Genomic DNA, 12,030 nt, shown 5'->3' with positions numbered 1-12,030 from the left:
GATTCCGGACCATCACAGTAAATCGAACATCATAATAAAGCAAGTCACATGAATTTTTTCCCAGTGCATATGAAAGTTAATGTTCACAGTACACTGTAGTCTATTAAGTGTGTGATAGCATTATCTAAAAAAAATTTACATACCTTAATTTAAAACACTTTATTACTTAAAAATACTAACCATCATTTGAGCTTTCAGTGAGTCATCTCTTTGTAATAGTAACATCAAAGATCATTGATCACAGATCACCATAACAAATAGAATAATAATGAAAAAGCCTGAAACACTATGAGAATTACCAAAATGTGATACAGAGACACGAAGTGAGACAATGCTTTTGGAAAAATGGCATTGATGGGCTTACTTAATATAGGGTTGCCACAAAGCTTCAATTTGTAAAAAAAAAAAAAAATCTGCAAAGCACAATAAATCAAAGTGCATAAAACTAGGTAGACCTGTACACATAATTGAAGTCCAAGTTCTAAGAGAATAAGAATCAATATTCCAACATATATGGCTAAGAATTTTCCAGAATACAGAAAAGGCACAGTTATAAGAATGAATTAATGCTGCATGCCCAAGCTGGAAAAACAAAGAAAATTACTTAAAGCATGCCATAGAAAAACTGTTGAAAACCAAAGACAAAGAGAAAATTTTTAAATTCAGAGACAAGAACAATACTAAGACGAGATCTGACTTAACTGAAGCAGAGGAAGCTATTAGAAATAGTATAAAACACTTCTAGGGCCCTACTTCACATTCTCCTTCCCCATCTTTTATTCACAAACAAGGAAGTTAACTCCGCAGGGAAACTCTTGAACAGCAGCAGTCAGGAGCCAGTGAATAAATAAATACTTCCCCTTTTCATCCCTCTGATGGACAACCCTGAGGTGCATTCTATAGGGTTCCAGCAAGAGTAAGCCCCATCACTCATAGAGATGAACAACTTGCTAATACAACTTTGCATCTGCTTTTCCTTCTATTTTGCTTCTCCCAGACCCTCCCTCCTCTCTCTGGGATCATTTCCCAAATAAAGTACCTGCATGTAAGCTCTTGTTTCAGACCCCCTGTGAGGGAACCCCTGGTATCTAAGAGTAGATACCAGGAATGGCCCTAGAAATCAGAACATCAGGATGGGACTCTGAAACTGGTTTACTCACTAATCAGATGGCGAAAAGGATGACATTATTTATGGTAAGTGGTGTTGTGAGAAACCCTATCACGTGATAGATCTTAATGATGGTGAATTAAGATACACACATGATAAATTTTTTGTTGTTGAAGTACGGTCAGTTTACAGTGTTGTGTCAAAGTCAGATTCTTGACAGTGGATTAAGATGGTAGGGAAAAAGTGAAACATGGTTATCAGCTATTTACTTTTCTGAATTTGTTATATTTCACTTTTTTCTTATTTAAGAAAACCTTTTCAGTAGATGAAAAACTACAGAAGAAATAAAGAAAACCAGCCCTGATTCAAAAGAAAATGTTACACAGTATTCCAACATGAATTAAATATCACTTAAAAAGCAATTGCAGATAGGGAAAAAAACAGATCAGGAATTTAAAAACTCAACATAGGCAAAGTGGAACTTATAATGGGAAATGATGTTAGGAAAGAAATTGGAAAAAAAGAAAAAAAGAAAAAAATTAACTTTGAAATGACTAAATTATAATATACTTAAGAAAAAATAAATATGACTAAAAGTAGACTAAGGAAGATAGTGGACAGAAATGAAAGGAGGCAAGAAAATAAAGAGGTAGAAAGAATCCATGAGAAAATATTAGCTATGATAGATAGGCAAACATAAGTAAGCTTTCCTGAAATAGAAGAACTGATTCTACATATTGAAAGTGTCCACCATGTATGAAAATTGCTTCAAAACTGTCAACTCTAAAACATATCCTAATAAAACAACTAGGCATTAAAGTTAAAGAAAAAATACCCTCTGGTTCTCCAAACCAAAAAAAAAAAAGGCATTTATAAAGAAAACAAAATAGAGTTGACATTAGATTTCTCAGGAGCAACTTACAAAGCAGGACAGTAGTGAAATACTCATCAAAAAACTCAAAGTGTGAACCATGGTTTTTTTTTTCCCAACTCAACTATCCTTCAAATATGAAGGTTATATAGCAAACCAGTTTTTATTGTGGTGAAATTCACATAACATAAAATTAACTATTTTAAAGTGAACAATTCAGTGGCATTTAGTACATTGAAAATGCTGGACAACCATGACCTCTTCCTAGTTTCAAAACACTTCCATCACTCCAAAACAAAACCCTGAATACATTAAGCATTTATAACCTATTACCCTCTCCCCAGCCCTTGACAACTGCTAATCTGCTCTCTGTTTCTATGGATTTACCTATTTGGGATGTTTCATATAAATGAAATCATACAATATGTGACCTTTTGTGTCTGGGTTTTTTCATTTAGCATAGTGTTTTTGAGGTCCATCCATTTTGTAGTATGTATCAGTGTTTCAGTCCTTTTTGTGGCTAAATAATATTCCATTGTATGAATAACCATGATTTGTTTGTCCATTTATCCATTGATGGACATTTGTGTTGTTTCTCCCTTTTGGTTAATGTGAACATTGTTGCTATGAACATTTTGATACAAATGTTTGAGTACCTGTTGTCAACTCTTTGGGGGTATATATATAGCAGAAGTGCAATTGCTGGGTCATGTGACAATTCTATGTAACTTTTTGAGGAGCTGACAAACTGTTTTTCACAACAATTGAACCATCTTACATTTCCACTGGCAATATTCAAGGTTTCCAATTTCTCCACAACTTTGCAAAACTTGCAAGGATTTCAAATATTAAATTTTTAATAGTCATTCTTGTGAGTGTGAGGCGATATCTCATTATGGTTTTGATTTGTATTTCCCTAATGACTCGTGATGTTGAACATCTTATCATGTGCTTGTTTATAGAAAAACAATTTTAGACAAGAATTCAGGGAGTATTGTACCAATGAGTCCTTCCTGAGGAATCTATCAGAAGACCACCTTCGTCCAACTAAGAGATGAATGAGGAAACTGTTTAAAAGCCTCGTGGTAAGCACTGACTATATTTAACTATAGAGGTTAGACCAACCAAAAGTGAGGACAAGACGGAAGACTAGTACATAGATGTGATGTGCTCTAAGAAAGTAGATATAACACCATTTCTTTTTTAATGAGAGGAAAAGATGAATAGAAATGAGAAACTAGAACAAGTTCATTTTGGTTTCACATGGTTATGGGTCAGAGTCAAAGATATCATTTAAAGCAGACAAATGAGGTAGTAGAGGCCTAAAAAAAGAAAGCAGGCATTATATAAAGATATTAGTGAAAAGATAATTACTAAAACAAAACCCACAAATAATTCTAATCACCAACATTTTTTTAACTAAGAAGCAAAGAAAACAGACCAGAGAATGAAAAACATATAGTAAATATAAAATAATAGGACAGAGCTAAGATCTAGCATTTAAGTTGCAAAAATAAATGTAAATGGTCTTAACTAACTTATGAGAAAAGAATTTAAGATTGTCTTACAAGGCAAAATTCAACTCTATACTGTAAGAGATACTCAAAGAAAAAAAATCAGAGATTGTGAACTTGATATCTGACAAGATGAAATTTGTGAAGGAAATAGGACTTAATGAGACAAAGGACTCTTTATGATAATAAAGGCCATAATTCACAGAGGAGATATAAAAGTTATTAATAACTATGATCAGATAACGTAGCAGCAAACTTCATAGAGCATATAGAAGAGAAATACATGGAGATACATTTAGAGGAGAATTGTAAGATCTACTCTTCACTCAAGACAGAGCAAATGGGCTAATTAAATAAATAAGAATATAGCAAATCTAAACAACAGAATCCCAAGGTAGATCTTATTCATACTCTTCACCCTTACTAAAGAGATTATTTCCTCTTTCCAAATACACATGGAACATTCATGTAAACTAACCATATGTGAGGTCACTAAGGAAACTTCGATAAGTTTTTTTAAGTAAAAATAATGCAAACCAACAACATTGTCTTAACACAATACAGGAAGACTGAAAATAAATAAAATCAAAAGGCATGAGGTCTTCTCCATCTGGAAATTTTAAAGTATTAAAAAAATTCTCTAGTCAAAGGGGAAATATAAATTGAAATTGAATAATTTCTTTTAAAAATGATGATTATGAAAACACTATATAGCAAGTCTCTGAGATAAAATTAAAGCAAAGATTAAAAAGAGAGTGCATGATTAAATATTTATAAGAATTGAAAGTGTAACAATAAACGAATTAAATATCTGTCTCAAAACTTAGAAAAGGAACAAAAAGGAAAACTAATGAAAGTTGAGAGAAGGAAATAGCAAAGATAAAAGCACAAATAATTGATTTTAAAAAACCAAACTGAAGAACTAATAAAAAGATCTTTCTTTGAAAAAAAATTAACAAAACATATCTAATCATTACAAAAGAGAGAAAGCACAAATACAAACTGAAACATGATGACTGGAGATGAACTATTGAATCAGTGGTTATTCTAAGATACCGGGAATCTAAGTTGAACAATTCTGTGCAAATACATTTGAAAACCTAGATGAAATGGATAATTTTCTAGAAAATGCAACTTACCAGAGTTTACCTTGTAGAGATAGAAAGTTTAAAAGATCAATTTCCATAGAGGAAATACAGTTATTAAGGAGCTAATCCCCAAAAGCACTAGGCCCAGAAGGTTTTGTAGGTCTTCACAGACTAGATCATTTTAATGCTACTCAAACTGCTTTAGAGAAGTAAAGAGGAAAACTTCCATAGTCTTTTAAAGAAGTGAATATATCATTGTTTCACAAACCAAAAAAACACTGCGTGCACATACTCGAAAGAAAACTAGAGGCTAATCTCACTTAGGAATATTGAAGCAAAACTCCTAAGAAAAATATCAGCAAATAGAACTGAGCACCACATTTTATACATATATATATTTATGATATATGTAATATTTATTACAATTTATGATCAAGAGATGTTTATTTCAGGAATGCAATGAGGCTCACAATGTCTAGAAACAGACCCAAATACATACAATTAAGGTAGCATATCAAATTACTGGAGAGAAGTGGACTACTCAGTAATGATGTTGGAGCCACTAAAAAGACTTGAAGTAGAAAATTAATCAGATCCCTACTCATACCTTGAACCAAAATAAACTCTATAAATATTTACATGTAAAAAAATGAAACCATAAATGCACTAGAAGTAAACAAATAATTATTTTTAGCTAAAATCTCAAGTGGGGATAGCCTCTGTAAGTAAGACACAAAATCCAGAAGCTATGGGAAAAAAAAAAAAAGTAATGAATTTGACTAAGCAAAAAATAAAATTTTCCTCATGGCAAATTTAAAAATCAAAAAATCAAAAGGCAAATGAAAACCTTAGGAAAATATTTGCTAAAAATGGGGTAAACAGCTGATTTCTTTAATACATGAAGAGCTCCTAAAAACAATAAGAAAAGCAACCCATAATAAAATGGGTAAAGGTTATGAACAATTTACAGAAAAGAAAATTCAACTGGCTTAATGACGTGAATACAACATTCATGCTATTGAATGTGATGATATTGATGATGGTATCAAACATGGAAAAGATGCTCAGCCTGCTCATAATAACAAAAATGCAAATTGAAACCACAATGAGATAAAAGTTTTCAACTAACAGATTGACAAGAGCAAAAATGTTATCATTCACGGTGCCAGCAGGGCTGTGGGAAGCAGGCACACTCACACGTTGCTGGTGGGAGGGTAATTCCTGCAAACCTTATGGTGATCAATTTGGCAGTTCTATCAAAATGTAAAATACACTTATCTTACAATCTACTAATTCCACTTCTAAGACTTTATCCCAAAGATGTCCTTGCAAATGTAAGAAGTAACGTATGGACGAGGTTATTTATTTCATCATTGGTTAAGAAAGCAAAAATGGGAAACACCCTGATTATCCAGTTGGAAATTCACCCAATAAACTATGTTATGCTCATGAAATTGAATATTCGGCTACTGTTTAAAAGAAGTCAACCTTAGCTGACTTATATGGAATAATTTCCAAGATAGATTTTTGTTTGATTTTGGCCTTAAAACAACAGAAATTTATTCAGAGTTCTGGAGGCTGGAAGTGTGAAACAAAGGTGTCGGCAGAGCCATAGTCCCTCTGAAGGCTCCAGGAAGAATCTGATCCAGGCCTGTCTCCTGGCCTCTGGTGGTCACTGGTAAGTCTTTGGCACTCCTTAGTTTCTAGACCCATCACTCCAGTCTACCTCTGTCTTAACAGAGCATTCTCCTCTCTGTGTCTGTGTCTCCAAAATACACTTTCAAGTGAAAAGGTAAAGTGAGCATAGTGTGTGGTTTATGCAGTAAATTATGTAAAACCATATATGTACATGTGTTTGAATGTAAATAAAATACCCTTGAAACTATACTTAAGAAGTTGGTAATGGTAACTTCTGGGAAAGTGAACTGGCAGCTAGGAGAAGATGTAGAAGAAAAACTTACTTTTTACTCTATTTACATTTGTATATTATTTACAGCTATATTAAGATATATTTCATATACCATTAAATTCATCCATTTAAAGTGTACAGTTAAGTGCTTTTTAATATATTACAGTGTTCTACAACCATCACCAAAATCAAATTTTAGGACATTTTCAGCACTCCACAAAGAAAACACACATACAGAGCAATCATTCTCCATTCCCAGCTTCCCTGCCCTTGGCCCCAGGTGACCACTAATCTACTTTCTGTCTCTCTGGATTTGCCTATACATTTCACATACACGGAAGCACATAATATGTGGTTTTCTGACTGGCTACTTTCACTAAATAGCAAAATTTTTTCGAGGTTCATTCACATTGTAGTGTGCATGAGAATTTCATTCATTTTTGTTGCTAAATAATATTCCATTGTATGAATATACCACATTTTATGTATTCATTCATCAGTTGATAGACATTTAGGTCTTTTTCCACTGAGGAATTTATGAATAATGCTACTATGAACATTTGTGTACCCGTTTTTCCATGGATGTATGTTTTCATTACTCTTGGGTATATGGCAACTCTGTTTAACTTTTTGAGGAACTGCCAGTTTTCAGAAGGGGCTGCACCATTTTCCATTTATACCTTTTGAATTTTGAACCATGTGCTAGTATTACTTGTCCAAAAGAATTAATAAGATATTGTTAAATAATAAATTAGAGCTAAACCCATTGACTTGGAGAGATTCCTGGCATGTATTAAGAAGGATCTAAAGCATGATACCATAAAGTAAGAGAAAGATATATATAATATGATCACACATTTATAAATTGAAGACAAAAAACGTGTGTGTGTGCATGCAGATGCGACTTGTATAAATTATAAAAAATAAAATAAGCTTTTGCATGCCAGGTGACAGTAAAGCAGACTAACGGTGGTTCAAACAAATAGGGGTTTGTTTTTCTTCCACGATTGGCAGTCTGAACGTAGACAGTTCCTAGCGTTGGTTCAATAGCTCAGTACGGCCCTGAAAGACCCAGACCCTTTCTATATGTCTTCTCTACCATCTTTAATGTGCTGGTTTATCAATGCAAGGCACAAGATGCCCGTGGCACCTACAGGCGTCATATGCACATTGTAGGCAGGAAGAAGAGCAAAGGGCAGATGAGTCAGCTAAACTTTTCCAGGAAGCCCCATGCAGCTAACTTCCACTAATATCTCATCAGCCAAAACTGGGTCACATGGCTACCTCTAGCTGCAAGGGAAGTAACCTAGGAAGTGTGAGGAAAGGATTGCCATTATTGTGTTGGGCCAATTAGACCCGTCACCAGATGGTTCCATCTCTCAAGGAGGCCAGTCATGCGCTGATGGCAACTTGATTACATTGGACTCCTACTTTCGGAGGGGGCAAGAATTTATTCTTACTGGAATTGATACTTCCTCTGAATATGTATTTGTTTTCTCTGTCCACAATGCCTCCACCAATACCACCACTGGAGGGATAACAAAGTCTGATTTACCAAATGAGATCCCACACACATTGCCTCAGCTCAAGGGATTCCTTCTATAGAAGAGAATATGTGACTGTTTCTACCAAGTACTGGAGTGCCCAGAAGCAGCCATCCTAATAGAATGAAGGAAGGACCTATCCTAGGCCCAGCTAAAGTGCCTTCTTAGAGACAACTGAGCTAGTTGAGGTACTGTCTTCCAGGATATAAATTATGTACTGATTCTCCAGCTGGTATGGTGCTTTGTCCCCAGGAGCTAAAATAGGTAGATCCAGAAACCAAAAGGTAGAAGTAGAGGTGCCCCCTTCACCACCACTCCCAGTAACCCCCTTGCAGAATATGTGTTTCCCGTCCCCACAGTCTTAGGTCCTGTAAGGTCCTAGTTCCTGAGAGGGGAACCATTTCACCCAAGGGAACCCAGTAAGAGTCCCATTGAAGAGCCCAAAATAATGGGCTCCTCATGCCAATGGACTAATAGGCGGGGGGGGGAGGTAAAAAGAAATAACTATATGTGGTGGATTAATGGTGGCCACAAACTCCCCCCATAAAGATAGGATCTATTTTACCACCTCTTTGAATCCGGGCCGTGCCTGTGACTGCTTCACCAAGAGAATACAGCGACCATGATGCGATGGCGGTGCATGATGTCACCTTTAAAAAATCCCCCAGTTCCTCTGAGGAGTTCGTCACTTACCTATCATCTGAGATCATTGGCTGGTAAACTCACAGACTGTGGTATCTGTTAGATCAGGAATGCCAATCTATTTTCCCAGAGTTGTCCCTGACACGTATTTCACTGGAGTCCAACTCCTTGGAATGTGACTGTCTTGTCACTGTCATCACCGTTTCTTGCCACGGCAACTCCTAGTACAAGTCCTGATGTGTAGCATGTCCTTAGCAGCTTTGGTCTCTGCTGCTGGGAGCGGTGACAGAGGGCATGGTCCCATGGAACACTATTACTAGTTTCCAGGGAACGGAGAGACACCTCTGATGATAATACCTGGCTTTCAGTTCAAGCAAAATGTCAGGAACAACAGCTCAGAGAGTGGTTGCCACCTACTAATACCAAGTCAGGACTCATACATGCAGCCTGATCTGTTCCTACTGCAGACGTCTCACTTGAAATAAATAGGCTATTTACAAAGTAACTGTAAATACGTGTTTTCCTGGTACATGTCCATGGGGATGATTTGCACGGAAGCATCCTCAAATGCCAAACAGAACATTACCGCGGAGCTTTAGTGGATACAAAATCATCGTCTACGTGGCAATTAACAGCCCACTTTGGGTTAGCCTTGTTACGGTCGTTGTTTTTGTTATTAAAACCAGCGACACATCAAAGTCCTGATCCATGAAAGAAGTAATTGATACGCTGGACTTCATTAAAATTTAAAACTTCTGCTCTGTAAAAGACACTGTCAAGAGAATGAGAAGCTAAACCACAGGCTGGGAGAAAATATTTGCAGAAGAGGTATCTGATAAAGGACTGTTATCCAAAATATACAAAGAACTCTTAAAACTCAACAATAAGGAAATAAAAAAATCTTTAAATGGAACAAAGATCTGAAAAGACATCTCACCAAAGAGGATAGACAGATGGAAAGTAAGCATATGAAAAGATGCTCTACATCATACGTTATTATGGAATCACAAATTAAAACAAGATACCACTATACTCTTATTAGAATGGCCAATATCTGGAATACTGACAGCACCAACGCTGACAAGAATGACATGACAGCAACTCTCAAATGTTCCTGTTGTGAATGCAAAATGGTACAGCTACTTTGGAAGACAGTCTGGCAATTTATTACAAAGCTGAACATATTCTTACCATACGATCCAGTAATCAAGCTCCTTGATAATCACCCAAATGAGTTGAAAACATGCCCACACTAAAACCTGCATACAGATGTTTAGAGGAGCCTTACCCATAAATGCCAAAACTTGGAACCAAGATGCACTTCAGTAGGTGCCCTTCAATGCGGTGCATTCAGACAATGGGAAGTTACTCAGTACAAAAAAGCAATGAATCGTGAAAGCCATGAAAAGACACAAAAGGAAACTTAAATGCATATTACTAAGTGAAAGAAGCCGACCTGAAAGGCTACATACTGTATGATTCCAACTATGTGATACCCTATAAAAGGCAAAACTGTGGAGAAAGTGAAAAGATCAGAAGTTACCAGGAGATAGAGAGGCGGGAAGGATGAATAGGTGGCATGTAGAGGATTGTAAGGGCAGTGACTCTATTCTGTATGATACTAGAATGGTGGACACATGTCATTATACATTTGTCCAAATCCATAGAATGTACAGCAGCAAGAGTGAACCCTAATGTAAACTATGGACTTAATGATGTGTGGATGTAAGTTTACCAAGCAACAAATGTACCACTCAAGGGCTGAATGTTGATAGGGAGGGGAGACTGCATGTGCAAGGCACTGGGGGGATGAGGGAAGACAAGAGAATTACGTACTTTCCACTCAGTTTTGCTATGAACCCAAAACTGCTCTAAAAAATGAAGTCTATTTTTAAAACTATAGAAGAGCCTTACATTTTTTCCTCACCTTCTGCTTCTTTGAAACCCTGGAGCTGTTTAGATATTAAGAAGCTCTTTCATATAAGAATTTTGGATGACAGTAGAAATGGATAGCTTACAACTATAAGAAAATGGAGACAGCTGAGTCCCCTGAGTGAGATTCGCCACTTTTGCTACTAACTGACCACATGTCCATAATCAGGCCAACTTCCTTGGACCTTTCACCTCAATCTGAATATGAGCATATTGGACTTGATGGTTCTAAAATCACCTGCAGCTTGAAATTGTGATTCTTTCATTTTTATTTTCCATTTTTTATTTCCATGGTCAAAAATGGTAAAGTTTCAGGGCCACTGCCATTCTGGACCCAATTAATCTAGGGAGAGATTAACTCTGGAAGCCAGGCAGGTACTTGTACTGGATAAATAAGAGGAAAGATGTTGCAGGACCAGAGAGAGACATCAGCAAGCGAACTTGGCAGCACTCTGTCCTTCACGTAGGAGAGATTTGGGGCTGACAGAAGATCTGTTGTGACTTACACAGTGAGGATCTCAGGCACAGATTTCTCCCCAGTAGAGGAAGAATCGAATGATTCAGTACAGATATTCTGAAGGGACACAGCTAGAACACAAGAGACACAGAGAAGATCATGAAATAGAAGGAAAAAGAACTGTGAACGTTGATCAGATTTTATTTTCTTAAAAGGTTAAAAAGAGGATTACACTGTGTTGATGGCAGAATAACAACTGAAACCTCTGGATAAAACATAAAAAGCAAAAATCTGAATGCACTGGAGAAAGTCCCAAAGCAGGTAAAAGCAAGAGAAACCTCTCTTTCTTTCTCTCTCTCTCTCTCTTTGTCACACACACACACACACACACACACACACACAAAACCTTTTGCCTGAGGGCAGGCCTTAGCTACCTCACAGCTGGCTATAAGAGGCATGAATTATCAGAGGAGTTTAGGATAACCAGAGCAGCTAGAAAGCAGAAAGTTTGGGGGAACATCTTAAAAAGAAGAGCTCCACAGCAGGGGAGCCCTAAATTCAGTGTATAAACTTTGCCCAAATCTCTGGCTGCCTCTGACCTACCCATGGGGCAGATTTCAAGCAGTCCAACTAAGGATAAAAGAACTGAGATTTCAGTTGCTGCCCACCACAAAGGAGATAGTTTGGAGTTTGAATTCACCGAGTTAACTGCTCATTAAACAGACAAACAAACAAAACAAACAAAATCAAGAATCTTCAGAGGAATATAATGAATCCAGGGTCTTTACAAAATATCATTCATAATATTCAGGATATTATCCAAAATTACTAGACATACCAAGACACGAGAAAATGGGATCCATACTTAAGAGAGAAGGTAACCAGTGGAGACACTAATCCCAAGATGACCCAGAAGTTGAGATTCTCAGACAGGATTTTAAAGCAGCTATTATAACTATGCTCAG

This window comes from Vicugna pacos, chromosome 9 (genome assembly GCF_048564905.1).
Source record: "Vicugna pacos chromosome 9, VicPac4, whole genome shotgun sequence".
NCBI classification, from domain to species: domain Eukaryota; kingdom Metazoa; phylum Chordata; class Mammalia; order Artiodactyla; family Camelidae; genus Vicugna; species Vicugna pacos.
The sequence above is the reverse complement of the archived record's forward strand: the minus strand, read 5'-3'. Positions refer to the sequence as shown.